Source organism: Mobula birostris, chromosome 32 (assembly GCF_030028105.1).
Source record: "Mobula birostris isolate sMobBir1 chromosome 32, sMobBir1.hap1, whole genome shotgun sequence".
In the NCBI taxonomy this organism is placed as follows: domain Eukaryota; kingdom Metazoa; phylum Chordata; class Chondrichthyes; order Myliobatiformes; family Myliobatidae; genus Mobula; species Mobula birostris.
The window spans coordinates 9,127,852-9,146,067 of record NC_092401.1 but is presented as its reverse complement, the minus strand read 5'-3'; the positions used below and the strand labels follow the sequence as shown (position 1 = coordinate 9,146,067).

The 18,216-nt window shown below is 43.5% G+C and overlaps 1 protein-coding gene and 1 long non-coding RNA gene across 2 annotated transcripts in view; both read left to right on the top strand.

The window, feature by feature from the left end:
- LOC140191253 (3',5'-cyclic-AMP phosphodiesterase 4B-like) overlaps nucleotides 1–18,216 on the top strand; it is a 316,368-nt gene that overhangs the window by 28,774 nt on the left and 269,378 nt on the right. The gene's annotated exons all lie outside the window — the stretch shown is intronic.
- Nucleotides 6,691–8,482, top strand: LOC140191254 (uncharacterized). Its single transcript, XR_011883801.1, has 2 exons — nucleotides 6,691–6,882; nucleotides 8,053–8,482. It is a non-coding gene; the product is annotated as an uncharacterized lncRNA (long non-coding RNA).

Here is an 18,216-nt window from a genome sequence, read left to right as displayed (position 1 = left end):
AGCAAAAAACTTAGAATATGAAACATCATACCAGAAAGCCAATGAAAAAGTCCAGGAATGTTCATTTTCAGCTCAGTTCAGTTCAGTTTAACGCTGTGTTGTTTGTTAACTGCAGGTTACAGAACTAGTCTCCCCCGATCAAAATCGCACAAAACATCAATGAAAAAAGGGAGCAACCAGAAACCAGACACAAAGCATTACATGAACTACAGAGTTCAGTACATAAACCATGTCAACTAATCCTTGCCCAAGACCCAAGATTCCAGCAGCAACAAGTGAGCAGGGGGTGGGGGGGTGGAAGAGAGAGAGACCAATTGAACGCAGGCACCTTTCTCCGGGAGTAGCAAGCAAGAGAGAGATCAGTCACTTGCAGGCAGACGGTGCTGAATGCCTGCTCGCCTTTCACTTCTGTCTTCACTGATTTCAATCCTCTCAACGCTTTAATCGGCAAGATTGGCGGGAAATGGATTCGGTCATGGGCTGGCTCCCTGTCTCCAGGCTTTGTGGCCTTCAACCCACACACTTCACTCAAAACCTCACCAAGTTCCCCCGGAGTGTCAGACCGGTCTATTGGCCTGAAAACACACAATCAATCTGTCGAGCACAGGCTCCAGTAGTAGCAGAATCATTTTTGAAAGAAGAAGTAGTAAAGGAAGTAAATAACTAATTTTGTGAACTATCTGAAGCATGTCGCCATTGGACATGTTGTTTGCAGGCATCACCTAAAAAGTGATGCTAATGCTCACACACTTAGATCAACCGCCCTAGCACTCTGCTATGCACCTGCAAAATACTGTGTACCTGTGTGGGGCAGATCAGCCCATGCGAAGAAAATAGACCCGTTGCTTAACGAAGCCTGCTGAATAATCACGGGCACACTGCACCCCACACCCACTAACATCATTTACAGACTTGCAGGCATTGCTCCCCCCCAGAGATCCGAAGACACACTACAACACAAATTGAAAAAGGTAAACAGAACTCGGGTCCACGGCACCCACTACATCGTCATGTGCCAGTTTCCAACCGCCTAAAATCGAGGAAAAGCTTTGCTACAGTGGAGGAACTACCGCAAGGAACATCCCCCCAAACATACAGGATTGACCTCTGGCAACAAACAGAAGCCAGAACCCCACCAAACAATACAGTGCAAGACCCCACAGAAATGTTACCAGACGGGGCACTGCTTGACAGACGGAGGTGGTGCACTCTCAACAGAGCGAGAGTGGGAGTTTGTAGGACGGGAGACAATATGGTGAAGTGGGGTTTAAAGACCAGCGAATCCTGTGAGTGTGGCGAAAGGGTGCAGAACATCGAACACATTCTGCGCAACTGCCCACTCTCCCCTGATTTAGCTGACACTGACCTGCTCAACGTCAACCAAACAACACTAAGAGTGGCTGGCTGTCAGGTGTGACAAGCTATGATGATGATCTAAAAAGTAAACAAGTAATCCTCTAGATGTTTAAGTAAGTATAGTGAATTTTCTGCACTCTTTTGGCAAATATGTCATAAGATTCAGAAGCTGGCATGGAGGGAGAATGGGAGCAAGGATATATGTTGGCATTAATCGAGTTTTGGGTTCTGTGCTGACTTTTGTGTTAGCATGGGTAATGGGTAATGGGAAATTGGAAATGTTAGTTACTGAGCAATGACACCAGTCTTAATTTAAACTAACTGGGTGGTACTCTTGTGTAAGAGTTTTCGAAGCAGATTGAGAAGGAAGTGAAACAATATGATAGCAAAATAAGGATACCTTCTGATGAATACTTTGCATCTTGCACTTTTAAGTTCAGCACAATTTTTGTGGGGTGCGATCTTCTTCAAGCCTTTCCAAGTTTGCTGAATTTAAAGTGTAAGTTTGCTGAGAGGAAGGTGAGAGTTGTTAGAGGAAATGAAATAAAATTTCAAAGTAAATTTATTATGTAAGTTCATATATACAACCCTAAGATTCATTGTCTTGTGGGCATTCTCAATAAATCCATAATAGAATAATAACCTCAATAGATTAAATAAAAGATCACACCGACTTGGGTGTTCAAACTGAGTGCAAAGTATACAAATTATGCAAATACAAAAATAAAGAAATAATAATAATAAATAAGCAATAAATGTCAGGAATATGAGATGAAGAGCCAATAGGTTGCAGTAATATTTCAATGTGAAGCGGAATGAAGTTATCCCCTTTGGTTCAAGTGCCTGGTGGCTGAGGGGTAGTAACTGTTCCTAAAGCTGGTGATGTGAGTCCTGAAGCTCCTGTACTTTCTTCCTGATGGCAGCAGTGAGAAGAGAGCATGCCCGGGCGATGGGGTCCCTGATGATGGATGCTGCTTACCAGCAACAACATTTTGTATAGATACGTTCAATGGCGGGGACAGCTTTACCTGTGTGTTGAGCTGGATATGCTCAACCAACTAACTACGTTTTCAACAACTCATGCAAATGCTGTTCAGGTATCAAAATTCAGGCAGCATACAGCACAGCCTCAAAGGGACTCCTCGATTCTTACAGCAGGAGAAAGGGAGACCCTTTTTTTTGCAGGGGCAAGTCCTGCATACAAAGGAGCGTTAATGTAAAAGTTAGCTTACTGAGAAAAAAGGGTAATTGTTTTATTATCTAAGCAGCCATCTAAATTTTATTACTGTGTATTTAATGTTCATTTTCCATGGGTGAAGATCATGGAGTTTAATTGATTCTCATACCCTTTAAGCTGTCTTGGAAGTGTTTTAATTGGAACCTTATGCAAATTGATATGACTGGAACAAATTGTTCTGATGGCACTGTTACCCCAGTGTGTTGTAGCTGCAGTTTGCTCACGTAGCTGGGAACAATGGAACACTCTGTGCTGTTTGATAGATAAGACATTTACAGTGATAACTGGCTGAACCACATTGGTCAGGAGGACTCCAGTGGCCATTCCCAAGTTAACTGATAGGAAGCTCACTCTACCAAAAGGAGTCAAAACCTTGACTGGTATTCATTTGCCCCAGAGACTCAGCACATGGCAGGATTGTTATGTCTTCTATGGTTAAGTAATCATCTGACCCATGTCACCTTGGGTCAACTGGAGTGATTTCCCTGCAAGTTTAGGGGAGGATTATGTTGGTGTAAGAGTTCTATTGAGATTGATGACAATACTGTAATACAACTGAAGTCTAGTCTATCCTCTGCTTGTAAGAATCCATGAGGAGAGTCTAGGAGACTTCTTAAAGCCCTCAGCTTTCTGTCTATTGATAAGGCACTTATATATTCATGTGTTTATCAGGTCAATTACTGGACATTAATAAAGGATGTTCGGTCCACTCTTTTGTTTGGCCTTTGGGAAGGTAGAACAGCTTTCAGAAGAACATGCCATTGATTTTTGGAGATTACCACTGGAAATTGTTAGACTCTGGGCAAAGGCCAACTCTCACTGGACAATTGAAACACAAAGCTCATGTGTCATCTTTGATACATGACTCAGGTTTGGGTATTGTTCCATTGCTACACGTTGTCTCCAGTGTTAACCAGGCAAGATGTTCATCTATGAAGGGCATTATGCCTGGTCCCTGACCTTAGTTATATTTTTAAAAAACTGCAGCATTAGAAATGGAGTTTCTGGGTTGCTGTCATGCCACGGTGGGTTTCATAATAACCCTAGTGGAAAGAAACAATGTTGATTAGCAGTTTAGAGGTGGGGTAAAGAGAAGCTTTTCTCACTCATAGGGTGGTAAATGTCAGCAACATTCTGCTGGAAAGAGTGGCAGAGGCAGAGACCCCCATCACATTTAAACAGTACTCGGATTTGTATTTGGAATGCTGTGAGCTTTAGGGCCGTAGATCAAAGTTTGGAATATGGGATTAAGTTCCACTTTTCCTTACAATGTAGAACGAGGTCATTCATTCATCAATTCTATGCTGGCTGTCAGAATAATACCATTCCTTCACTAATTTACCCTTTATGCAATTCTCCCAAAATGCTTATATGGATATCAATCCCACCACTGAGCAGTGGGGAACCAGTTTACCAATCTGCTTGACTTTGAGACGCACGGGAAAACTGGAGCACCTGGAGGAAACCTATATGGTCATAGGCAGAACAGGCAAACTCCACACAGACAGTGCTGGAAGTCAAGATACAACCCGAAGGTCACTGACAATAAAGTCAGAAAGATGCTTGGCGACTCTCTCGTTGTGGTGGATAGAACACGGGGTGCCAGATGGAGTGGCAGTGAGCAGAGCGCTATTGCTGCTCGGTGCATTCCAGAGTTTTCAATTCCGACGCTGTCTGTAAAGGGTTTATACATTCTCCACATGGGGTTCCTCCGTGTGCTCTGGTGCCCTCCCACAATCCAAAGACATGTCAGTTAGTTGGTTAAATGGTAGTTGTAAATGTTCCTGTGACGTTAAGAAGGTGGGTTGCTGGGAGTTTGGGCCGGAAGGGTCTGTTCCGTGCTGTATTGCTAAATTTTAAAAAAGTACAAGAGCACTCTGCTCGATGTTATCACTGTTTATACCCTGACATAAGAATGGCTGGTTATCTTCCAATGATTTCCCACTAGTGCGGGTGAAGTCTAGCCATTTATTCCTGGTGGTCATTTACCTGCATCATTTATACAGGTCGATGTTCCAACAAAGCCAGTGGAAAATTGGACACCAGGTCCATACTCTTGATTGAAATTGCGAAAGGCGTTAACCTCACATTATCTTCCGTGAATGTACAGATGGAGCGCTTAGTACGACTTTTTGAGATAAGATGAGTTACTCCACTCCTGGGTAGACTTCCTTTTATGCTCTCAGTCAGATCCACGTTCTTCTCTGAGCGTTGCCTCCTGCTGGCTGAAGGAAGACCAGAAGTCTGGCATGGGGATATGGAAGCTGAACAAGAAGCTATTGACACTGTATAACATTGTGTGGCTTAAGGGAGATTCTGCAGGTCCATCCATTCCTCTGAAAGGAATTTAACTCCTGGAAGTCATAACTTTCCAGCTAAGTTATACTTAATCCCAATGGACTGGATTGGCCAGATCCGCTGGAAATGTACACTTTATGCTTGTAGTAACAATTAGTCAGAGTTCAAGAGTGAGGGCGTTATCACCCTCAGTCACACAGATCTTGCCCTCCAGCTGTACAGTTTAAAACAAAGCAGCTAGCTGAGGTATTGCCCTGATCAATTCTAGATGTCCTACTAGATGGCCACAAATGAAGGCAGCTTCAGGATTGAACGGTTTAGAGTGTTACGCAGCCACAACATAGTTCCAGCGTCAGAGTGGTGTTATATGAGGATTCAAAGTGGTATCATGTGACATTCAGGTTAGATTCCAGCAGCTAGAGTGGAACTGTATCAGAGTCCCAATAGCAAGACATAGTTTCTTACATGGTATCGCACTTGACTGTAATTAGCCTCACTGCAACTAACTAAATCATTTTGAATAGGCTTTACCTCCAAGTATGCCAGAGTCCCTTAAGGGCTAGACTTTAATTACTTTCTTTTTGATGCCTATAACTCTACAGGGGAAAATATACCTGCACTGATTGCTATCTGGAACCTGCTTGGGCAGGCTGCTTTGGCAACATAAACTATAGTAAACATACTTTTCTAATTTGACTTCAATCCTTTGATAATGTGGCCATCAACATTAATCTTAATGATCTACTCTATAAAGCACTTCCCTGAAAAGCAAACTCAGGCTGTACACAGTGATCGTACCTTTATTAACTGCTCATTGTTATTCCAGCATATATCGTTCTGTGATAAATACACCCCATCGCAGACGGACCTCCCCAGTTGACTAGGTCAGAGTATTGACTCTTCTGTTCTTTTCCACCTTTATAACCAATGTGTTAGCTCCCCATTCCTCTACAAAACCCATGAGCAGTGTATGCAGACCTGTTCCTTCACAAGGGGAAGGTGTAATGGTGAGCCTGGCCCACCCCTCACTGCCCTTTCACCCAGAAGCATCAACTGTTTACTGCATTTCTGGCTGCGCTCAGTAAGGTCCTGGGAACACATTATCCACCTAGTTTGTTGAGATGAGTTGCACATCCTAAACTACATTGGCAGCCGTACCGTTCATCCCTTCGTACATAAAAAACAATGAGAGGCCTGGATAGTGAGCATTTTGCACAGCAGTCATTTACAAGGGGATAGAGATTTAAGGCAACTCTTTGAAAGATTAGGGAAGAGTTGAGAAATTGTTACTCAAGGAATGGTAAGCAGCCAGAACTTACTGCCTGAAAAGGTAGTGGAGGCAGAGGCACTTTTCATATATAAAGAATACCCGGACAAACATTGGATCACCTAATGGCTAAGTGCGAGAGCTAGGGAGTGGACTGACTGGATGGCTGTTTTTCAGGAGGCATGATATAATGGCCCAAATAGCATCCTTTTGTGCTATTTGCTTCAATGAATGCATAAAGTATTTCAGAGTTAAGGTTACAAGATAGTGTAATTTTGTAATTATTCTAGCTAATTGCAGGTCTAATTTTGAACAGTATGTTCTCAGGAACATGTGTAGAAAATGTCGATTGAGCTTCTAACTGCTGAAGCATGAAGACATCCATTACACTGACAGTTCCGCTTCCATTGCCTCATCTGATTTTGAAACCTAATTGCTTCATGTCCCCATTCCATATTCCCTTTTTTAAAGGTCACGTTTACTTATCTTGCCTTGGTTATTGGCCATTCCTCCCCCCCCCCACCCCCCCACCCCCCGACTGTCTTTGTAAAGAATTCAGTCAGATAAATGTGTCAGATAATTCGGATCCTTGTGTGCTCCCAGCAACCATCAAAGTCAGAGTCAACAGAAGGATCGTCGTGGTTACAGGAACCCCCAGCTGCGGGTTATTGTCAACAGAATGGAGTGGTATGAGCTGCAGCACTTCCAGATGTGACTTGTACAGGTGAGGGCTCAGCTCTTGTGAGACAGAGGTGAGGGTCGTCGCAGGTGAAGTGGTGTGGTGTGCTCTGTTTATGTTACTGTATTGAGGGAAGGGTGTCACCAGAGTCACACAGTAATAGAGTAATGTAGCACAAAAACAGACTCTTCAGACCCACTACATCCATGTTTTGGCCAGCCACACTAATCCCATTTGCCTACGTTAGTTGTGTATCCATCTATCCCATTTGCCCATTTCGCTCCACAGGAGCTGCCTGGCCTGCTGAGTTCCTCCAGCAATTTGCTTTTTGCACCATTTCCAGCATCTGCAGTCTTCTGTATCATTTGCCTTACCTACTCAAGTGCCCATCTAAATCCCTCTCAAACATAATAATTGTACCTGATTCCAATTCTGCACCATACCTGGCCTTCTGTATTTCCCATGTGTCTTGCTGTGACTTTCCATTAGTGAGGAGATGATTATCAGCAGTTGCCAAGCTTGTTGAATATCAGCACTGCCCAGCTAAATATTAACTGGGTAGTATGGCTCCACTGAAATGACCGCAAGTAAAAAACAGATCCAAGAATTCCAGTTTCCCCATGTTACTAATAAATACAGACAGTGTGTACGTAAGGATTTATACTTTCGCAGCTATACACTTGAAGCAGCTCACATTGTAATAGCTCATTTGAGATGCCACAGTTTGTTCCTAGAGAAAGATGGCTCCCCTAAACAGAAAACTGTTCTGCCTGGTTGTTGTATCATCCAGTGTTGACTTAGCCTTTAGTTTAGTTCTAAAATCAACAGATTGCATCCTGGTGCACTGATTTTATGTTGAGCTTTCATCAGCCACAGATTTGGTTGAGTACTTGGAAAGTATCCAGGCCTCCCAATGCAACAAACTTTATTTTAGAACAGACAGCTTGGCGTGCAAAATATGTCGAAAAGCTTAAAATAGTAGACTCGCAGTGTACTGTTACTGGGTGGGCAACATGTCCTGGGTGAAACTGCACAGTGATAGGCATTTAGCATGTATACTGTGTGCATCATCAAAACTGTCTTCTTGTCCGTGCACAAACATTGCGCAGTTCTCACAATCACTAAGTTAGTTACCTCAGGATAAGTTCACTTCTGTGCTCACTAACCTACCAGTTAAGCAATGATTTGATATTAAATTCTCATCTTTGTTTTCAGATCACTCCAAGGTCTCACATTGCAGTAACCCCGCAACAACCCAAAGCTCCCACGTTTTTTTTTCCACCTCCACCAATCTACAAACGTTTCAAGATCTCTGTGGCGTTCTTGATCTCCAGCTTCTTGGTCACACTTGAATTTAATGGATCTTTGGTCAGCTATGCCCTCAGCAGTTGAGGCTTCATGGAATTTCCATCTTACAAATCTCAGCCTTTGCTCGTCCACCCTTCATATCTCATCCTTTAAGACCAACTTCTTTGGCCAAGCTTTAAATATCATATACTTTGCATAGGTTTTTGGCATATGTATATAGAGTAGCTCAGGTACCAAAGACTTTTGCACAGTATTGTAATAATTTTATGTATTGCACTGTACTGCCACTGTGAAAAAAAACTACTTTCAATACATATGTGAGTGTTGATAAACCTGATTTTGATGTGGGTCTCTATTGTGGACTACAAACTTGCTCTCTGCTCCACATTCACAAATGCAGTACCGTGCAAAAGTCTTTAGCAACCTAGCTATCTATGTGTGCCTAGGACTCGTGCACTGTACTGTACCGTAACATCTTTAACCAGAGAGTGGTGAATCTGTGGAACCCTTTGCCACAGGCAGCTGTGGAGGCCAGGTCTTTATGTATATTTAAGGCCAGGGTTGATCGATTCTTGATTGGTCAGGGCATGAAGGGATACGGGGAGAAGGCGGGAGACTGGGGCTGAAAGGAAAATTGGATCAGCCATGATGAAATGGCAGAGCAGACTCGATGAGCCAAATGGTCTGATTTTGCTCCTACATCTTTGGGTCGTACAACATGTTGCTTTGTTTTAGATGTCAGTTTTTTGTTTGATTTCACCCATGTGTTGTCTTGCCGCATTCCCTAAATTCAAGAAGTTTTTGTATCCCAGGCAATGAATAGAATGGACCAATGCACAGCCTGATCGCTGCACGGATTAAGGGAATGTGGGCACGTAAGTGTCCCTGAGGGATATAAGATCCTTAATGAAGCGGATGAAGGATCATGTGGCTGGCTAATGGCCTGTGGATGAGAATGCACTTCAAATTAAGCCTTTTAACATAAGTTTGGATATGAAATAAATACTTGCCATTTAACATTTGATACCCATTAAGTGGCAATTAGCTCTTGATGCAGGAGGGAAGTGACAAGCCATATTGTCAATAACTAGAACAGAATGGAGAGGAAGTTAGCACCCTGTTAGTAATGGGCTTCTAAATAAGTTGTTGAAATGCAATCCAATCTCCAGTGGTTAGAGGGTACATTAATAAACACTTGGAGTACGGCAGACAGTTTTGGTCACCTGTTATAGGAAAGATGTGGTTTGCTGGCAAGAGCGTTGAAATGCACTCGTGGGGTGACATGATGGGATAGCGGTTAGTACAACGCTTTACAGTACCAATGACCCAGGTTCAATTCCGTCCTCTGCCTGTTAGGAGCTTACATTTTCTCCCTGTGACCATGTGGGTTTCTTCTGGGTGCTCCAGTTTCCTCCCACAGTCCAAAGACGTACCGGTTGATAGGTTAATTGGTCATTTTAAATTGTCCCGTGATTAGGCCAAGATTAAATGGCAGGATTTTTGGGCAGTGCGGCTGAAAGGGCCAGAAGGGCCTGTTCTGAGCTGTATCTCAATGAATAAATAAACAAATAAGTAATTAAATAAATAAATATGATGATGTTGCCAGGACTGGAGGCCTGAATTATAGGGAGATATTAGTCAGGCTTGGTCTCTTTTCCTTGGAATGTAGGAGAGTGAGGGGTAAATTTATACAAATGCTTAGAATTATGAGAAGTATAGATCAGGTGGACAGTAACAATGTTTGCCCAAATAGGGAGAGTCCAAACTGGAAGCGTAGATTTAGGAAGAGAGGAGAAACATTTAAAAGGAATCTGAGGGGCAACTTTTCACACAGAGTGTATGGAATGAGGTGCCAGAGGGAGTGGTTGAGGTAGGTGCGATGATGTCATTTAAGAAGCACTTGGATAGGTACATGGTCTCAGGTCATTGGTTCATGGTCTCAGAAGGATATGGGCTGAATGCAGCAAATTGTGACCAACTGGGTCAGCATGGACTTGTTGGGCCAAAAGGCTTGTATCTGTGCTCTGTTGCTGTATGACTATAACACAATTCCAGACCTTTGCCTAAATGTCGCCTAGAAACCTAGCAACACTAGATAAAGTTGGAGCACAAAATAATCTGCAGATGCTGGGGTCAATGCAACACTCACAACACACTGCAGGAACTCAGCAGGTCGGGCAGCATCCGTGGAAAAGATCGGTCGAAGTTTCGGGCCGGAACCCTTCGTCAGGACTGTAGAGGGAAGGGCAGAGGCCCTATAAAGAAGGTGGGGGGAGGGTGGGAAGGAGAAGGCTGGTAGGTTCCAGGTGGAAAACCAGTAAGGGGAAGGATAAAGAGGTGGGGGAGGGGAAGCAGGGAGGTGATAGGCAGGAAAGGTGAAGAAAGAATACGGGAAAACACAATGGGTAGTAGAAAGAGGCGGAACCAAGAGGGAGATGGTAGGCAGCTGGGGGAGGGGGTAAAGTGACATAGAGATAGGGGAAGGGAGGGGGAGGGAATTACCCGAAGTTGGAGAATTCTGCATTCATACCAAGGGGCTGGAGACTCCCTAGACGGTATATGAGGTGTTGCTCCTCCAACCTGGGTTTAGCCTCATCGTGGCAGTAGAGGAGGCCATGTATGGACATATCTGAAGGGGAGTGGGAAGCAGAGTTGAAGTGGGTGGCTACTGGGAGATCCTGTCTGTTTTGGCGGATGGAGCGGAGGTACTCGACGAAGCGGTCTGCCAATCTGCGTCGGGTTTCACCGATGTAGAGGAGGCTGCACTGGGAGCACCGGATGCAATAGATGACCCCAACAGGCTCACAAGTGAAGTGTTGCCTCACTTGGAAGTACTGTTTGGGGCCCTGAATGGTGGCAAGAGAGGAGGTGTAGGGACAGGTGTAGCACTTGCCCTTACAGGGATAAGTGCCAGATGGGAGATCCATGGGGAGGGACGTGTGGACCAGGGAGTCGCAGAGGGACTGATCCCTGTGGAAGGTGGAGAGGAGTGGAGAGGGAAAGATGTGCTTAGTGGTGGGGTCCTGTTGAAGATGGCGGAAGTTGCGGAGGATAATGTGCTGGATCTGGAGGCTGGTGGGGTGGTAGGTGAGGACAAGGGGAACTCTATCCTTGTTGTGGTGGCGGGAGGATGGGGTGAGAGCCGAAGTGTGGGAAATGGAGGAGATGCGGGTGAGGGCATCATTGATGACAGCAGAAGGGAAACCACGATCCTTAAAGAAAGAGGACATTTGAGATATCCTGGAACGGAAAACCTCTTCCTGGGAGCAGATGCAGTGGAGACGGAGGAACTGGGAGTAGGGAATGGCATTTTTGCATGTGGCGTTGGAGCAGACGTTCTGCAGGCCGGCTCTTCGACCACTGAAAGCTGTTTACCAGAACTATACAAGTCTCCTCCAGGGAACAACCTGGTCTTTTGTTAAACCCTGAACAATTTCAATTGCTTCTCAATGTCATGTTTTGTACTTGGAAAAAAAAGTCCATTTGGAGACATCTGGTCTGGTGAAAAACTTTGGCTATTCCTTACACTTTGTCAAAGCAGTCTGACCAATTCCCCCTCCCATTTCCTCAGTGTATCTGCAGATTGCACTGGGAGGGTGGAAGGCACTTTACTGTACATTCCCTCTTTTGATTAGTGAAGCGTTGGTTCCATAGACACTGATCAGCTCAGCCAGATGACTGTTTTAGTTGCATTAATGTATGCATTGCCTACTGATACTTGCATTCAACAAGTAATATGAATAATCTAACTGAGAAACTAAGCCACTTTTCATAACTGAATGATCCATCTGAGGCCACTACATCGTTGCTGCCCTAGCTCTGGAAGAAAGCGTGGAAAATTTTGAAATAAACACTGTTTTCGGGAAGTCTTTAACATGTCATTTGTGGAACAAGAAGCCAAATTAATAATGACTTTTCATTAAAATGTTTGACAGAATACCTAAACAAGGGAGGGAGATGTTCGGATAGGTATAGAATAAGAATAAGCAGATTGACCACTGAGGATTATTTAGCACAGAATCTTGGCACAATAGTGAGGAAGACAGGAAGACTGCTCTAGGGGGGGATGTGCTGCACTGTTAGAGGGGGAGTAGTGAGAGAATTCTGAATTGTTGCAGGGAAGTACTGTAAGGTTGGAGGTCAGTTTTGAGGAAGTAATGTACTGTTGGAGGGACAGAGTTGAGGAAGTGCTGTCCTATTGAAGGCACAGTACTGTCACGTACAGCAGTGTCAAAGAGGAAATACAATTGGGCCTTCCTTCAAATGACTTGACTTGATTGTCCCTTTGGTGAATGTAAAAGATCCTGTGGTATAATGTGTGGGCTCACACAACAGGGTGGAGAGACTCAGCAGCTCTTTCGATGGAGGGAAACGAGCGGTCGATGTTTCAGGCCGAGACCCTCATCGGGATTGGAAGGGAAGAGGGTAGAAACCAGAATTAAAAAGGTTGAGGAGGAAGAGGAGCACTAAATTGTAGGTGATAGACGAGTCCAGGTGAGGGAGGGAAGGTAGATGAGTGAAGCAGGAGGGATGAAAGGCAAGTGAAGTAGGCAGCTAGGAGGTGAAGGGCTGAAAAAGAAGTGGGATAGGAGGGGAGAGTAGACCATAGAATAAAGGGAAGGATGTGAGGAACCAGAGGGAAGTGATGGGAAGTTCATGAGGGAAGGGAGGAGAAGGGAAGGGGTCAGGGAGCGATAGGAATGAGGAAAGACAAAGGGAGAGGGAGAAGGAAAACAGAGGTGAGTGATTAGAACTGGAAGTTAGAAAAATCGATCTTGATGCCTTCAGGTTGGATATTACTTGGATGTTGCTCATCCGACTTGCATCTAGCCTCAGTGGAGTAGAAGAGGCCATGGACAGACACGTTGGCGTGGGAATGGAAAATGGAATTGAAGTTCATGGCCACCAGGAGGTCCAGGCTGGTTTTGTGGGTGGAGTGAAGATCATCGATGTAGAGGAGGCTGCACCAGGAGCACTGGGTGCAAAAAGGGACACCAACAGATTTGCAAGTGAAGCAAACCGTGTAGGGCCCTGAATGTTGTCGAAGGAGGAGGTGTAGGAACAGATGTAGTGCCCAGATGATGATCAGTGGGGAGGGATGAACAGATAAGGAAGTCACAGAGAGACCAATTCTTGCAGAAAGCAGAGGGTAGAGGGAAAGATCTGCCTGGTGGTAGGATCTTCGTGAAGATGGAAGAGGTTGTGGAGGATAATCTGTTGAAATCACAGGCTTGTGGGTGATAGGTGAAAACAAGGGGAATCTTATCCCTGTAATGTCATGGGGAGATGGAGTGAGGACGGATGTGCAGGAAACTCCTTCTCTTCCCTACCCCTTACCTCATGACCTGCCATCACCTCCTCCTTTTTATTCCTTTGTCTCCTGCCCTCTCCCAGCAGATTCCTTCTTTCTCTTTCACCCAACACCTCCTAGCTTCTCACATCATTCTATTTCATCTACCCCCCCCCCCCCACCCACCTACCTCCCCTCTCTCATCTGGACTCACCTTATCATCTGACAGCTTGTGCTCCTCCTCCTCTCCCTAACCTTTCTATATTCCAGTGTCTGCCCTCTTCCCTTCCAGTCCTGAAGAAGGGCCTCAGCCCAAAATGTTGACTTTCCTTTCCCCTCATCTGAGTTCCTCTAGCACTTTATGTGTACGTTCTCGATATTTCCAGCATCTGCATGATCTCTTGTATAATTTGCAGACAAGCTGGTGAATTTTTCCCAGTGTTCATCCATGGATTAAACCACTAATAATCAATTATCTGGGCATTTATCCCAGTGATAATTGCTGCGTTTCCTTATGACAAAGCGGTGACTTCACTTGAAAAAGATTAGCTGTTAGTCACTTTAGGATGTTTGTTTCTTGTTGGAATTGCAAATCTCTCCTAGAAATGATTACTCTCCTTGTCTAATTTATCTTGGTTGTGACATTTAGCAGTGAGCCACTGCCCTGGCCACCCTGGGCCTTTAGAGCCCACGATTTGGTGTGCATCAATTCTGTACCTCTAACATTTCACTTGTAATGTTGATGTATCGTTATCTCAACACACTCGCTTGCTGATGGTAAAAGTAGGAGCTCCATTTCCCAAGGATGAATTGATAGGAGCTGGTTTAATAGTGATAACAAGCTAAAATTCATATTTAGCCTCTATGGGATTATTGTTTGATCCTCTGACAGAGAGAAAAAAAACTGTTAATAGTTCCCTTTTTCCTCATAAAAGCAATTTTTTTGCCAGAACCAAAACTGACCTTTGATACTTTTGCTATTTCAACTCAAAAGTTTCCCAGCACTCCTAACCTCAACAAGCACCCAGTTCCATCAAGGGTCAGTATGCGAGCCGAATTCTGGCAAAACTCAAAGGAAAGTGCACTTCCAGTTTCTCTGAGTCTTGAGACTGAGTGCAGCCCACTGGGCTTACCTGACAGTCCCATTCTCTCATCAGCAGGGATGCTTTTAAGTGCTTCTGCCCACTGAAGTAATTTTACAGCCTCTTCACATGCACTAGAGGTCTTTAAACAATGGTTCTGCAGATTGGAGTACCAATTTTAAGATACCCTTCTCGGCAATTCAGGGATTCTAGCAGGCATTTCCTAGGAATGGAACTTTGTTGAAATTGTACACAGTGTTGGTGAAGCTTCACCTGGAATACTGTGTGCAGTTATGATCCCTTATCTGAGCATACAATGGATTCTGGTTAATTGGGACACATTGGGACCAGTACACTTTGGCCTAATTAAACAACTGCCCCAATTAGCTGAAGTTCCGTGGAAATAGTTAAAAAATACATACTACCATTTAACTGTGTAACAAATTATTGTTTATATAAAATACTGAACAAATTAGAACACTACCAATACCAATACAGTACCAAAAAACTATTTATTAGTACCCAGAGTGAATTCATCTGCTGGTTCTTATCATTGACCGTAAATGAATAAAATCAGTGCAGTCACGGAGTACAGATAACAGACTGCCTGGACTGCCTTCATACAATGCTTTAGGTGCTTGCATCCTCCAAATCTTTATTTTCATTGCAATATTCAAGATACCTTCAAATTCTTAATTCCTAACTTGTTGAAATATTAAAATCATTTCATTTTCACTCCGGGCAGTTTCTGACATTTATATATTTATTTATTGACATACAGTGTGGAGTTAGCCTAATCACAGGACAATTTACAATGACCAATTAACATACCAACCAGTACATCTTTGGACTGTGGGAGGAAATTGGAGAACCTGGAGGAAACCCAAGCAGTCACGGGGAGAACATACAAACTCCTTACAGACTGCGGCCAGAACATACCAAGCCTGTATGCTTGAAACCACTGTGAACAAAACAGTTTTACTGCTTCCTTCTCACCAATTATCAGTGACAACTCTATTTAAAAATTCAAGCACAGTGTAGTGTCTAATAGCCATGCAAGGGCATGCGACTGACACCAGTTAGAAACTGTTCACCAGTCTCCTGTCCCAATTAAGCAGCATAATGTCCCAAATAAACAAACGGAATCCTGGCAATTTTTTCAGTTTAGTTTTTGTTCTTTAAGCGTTGTCCCAAGTAAGCACCTGGTCCGATTAACCGGAATCTCCTGTATATAACAACATTGATAGCAGTACAAAAGAGATTCATCAGGCTTATTTCTGGGATGAGAAGTTGTTTTATCGAAAGAGATTAAATAGTTCAGGCCTATATTCCTTGGAGTTTAGGAGAATGAGGAATGACCTCATTCAAACATATTAGACCCTAAGGGTAGATGTTGGGATGCTTTCACTAGTGGGAGAGTCTGAAACAAGGGGACATAACTACAAGATAAAGGTCCAGTCATTTAAAACTGATGTACTTAGATATTAGATATTTCTTGTCTCAGTAATTGGTGGAAGCTGGATCTTTAGGGCAGCACGGTGGTATAGTGGTTAGCACAACGCTTTACCGTACAGGTGATCGGGGTTCAATTCCCACCTCTGCCTGTAAGGAATTTGTACATCCTCCCTGTGACTGCGTGGGTTTCCACCCACAGTCCAAAGATGTATCAGTTGATAGGTTAATTGGTCATTGTAAATTATGTCGTGATTAAGCTGGGGTTAAATCAAGGATTTCTGGGCAGTGCTGCTCAAAGGGCTGGATGGGCCTATTCAAAACTGTGTCTCAATCAATCAATAAATGGATATTTATAGTGGCAAGTATTTGATAGATTGAGAACTAGAGGGATATAGAGAGATGGCACACAAGAGGAGTTAAGGCCAGCATGGATAGGCTATGATCATATTGAATGATATGAATGGGCTCATGGCCTATTCCTGCTCCTATTTTCTTGCATCCCGGTGAGTGAACAGGAGTGTAATCTCAAACCCAGTGTGCAGGGAACCTCAGGAGGCAATAACCATATGGCATCCCAGAAAAGACTAGTCCAGACCAGTGGTTGGACTAAATTGCTAGTTTCTGGGTTGTAAATGCTATATATTGCTCACTGGACAACAAATTTTTTCAAAAGTGTTGCTTCCTTAGAATTCTTTTTATTTATGATAGATCACTTGAAGCTGACTACAAATATAATTTCAGATTACATGTATTGCATAACACCTTAGAAAAACAAGAAATTAACTTTTATTGAGTACAATGTGTTTAATTGCGAAATGCTGATGACATTTTGCAATAGTTCAACTAAGCTAAAAATGTTTTGTTGATGATTTTCATTTGTACTCAGTGTCTGAGGCTTCTCACTTGTGTCCAACAATAATCAGCCAGCATTGATGGATTCCAGTTGCTCTGATACCATTTCTCAATGATCGCAATATCTTGATGAAACCTCATGCTCGTCACTGACAGCACCAAGATTTGCAAGGAAGAAGCCTAAATGGGAATTCAGAAAATGAATCTTTTAGTGACATGTTTCACTTCATGGTTTTGTGTGCTTGAATCATGTTGTCAACAAGCTGCACGTAGTTTGGTGGCTCTGTAGTTGCCAAGAAAATTTTCAACAACACCTTTGATACCTTCCATGCGATTTTCTCTGGTCCCACTAGAAGTTCTTTGAATTGCCTGTCATTGATGACCAATTAGATTTGTGGATCAACAAACATGCCATCCTTAATCTTGGCATCAGTTATTCTGACTCGAATTATGAATTGAAAATTTTAAAGAAAGACGATTTTTAAAAAATGATGCGAGATGGGGAAATTTCATGATGGCTTTCATGATCAGCAGCCCAAAATCCATACCTAAGATTCAGTCAAAAGTATTCAGGAAGCCAAATCTTTGTTGTCCAGTGTAATGCATGAGTTTACGCCAGACATACACAGGTACCCATGTGCATTCATAGATAAGCTTACATATGCACCACCACATGAGCACACAGTGCATGCTCACAGATGTAAAGGCAGAGACATACTGTATGTTTCAAGTATTTCTCCTTCACTTTCGCTTATTAAAAGCAATGTTGAATCAAGTTCCCTAAGCCAAAATGTCTTCTTCTCTGTTCTATTTTTATACCCCATCACATCCCCTCCACTACCACGCACATAATGATATGAGGAAATTACATGTCAAAATAATTGCTGCTTAGCATCCTTGATCTCAATGGTTGGCACAATCGACTCTGAGCGTTGCAAACATCTGTCACGCCTAAAAGGCTAAAATTATCTCAAAGTCTGAGCGAATGCCGGCTCCTGTGTCGCCAGGATGCCACACATTGCACACTGAGTCATTGAATACTGCATAAATGATAGGATTTCTTCATTCATAAAACACAGCACTGACAGGTTGCGCACCGCACATCTTAAACCCTTCTTCCTGGTTGGAGCCCTGAGGAGCAGTTGTCTTCATTATTCACTGCAACCAAATGCAAATCAATTCACAAATTCAAACCAGTCTGGTAGCTAATTTGGTGCACACTTCTGTGTTTTTAAAAAGGAAAGCTTAAACTATTTCCTCATATCTGGCCTGACACGTGCAAGGACAGTAGGACCAGGGGGACATCACTCAACCTCTTGCATCTGCTCCGCTGTTCAGAGGTCATTGCTGATCTGTGCCTGACCTCATCTATAACCTGTTTTTTCCATGTCC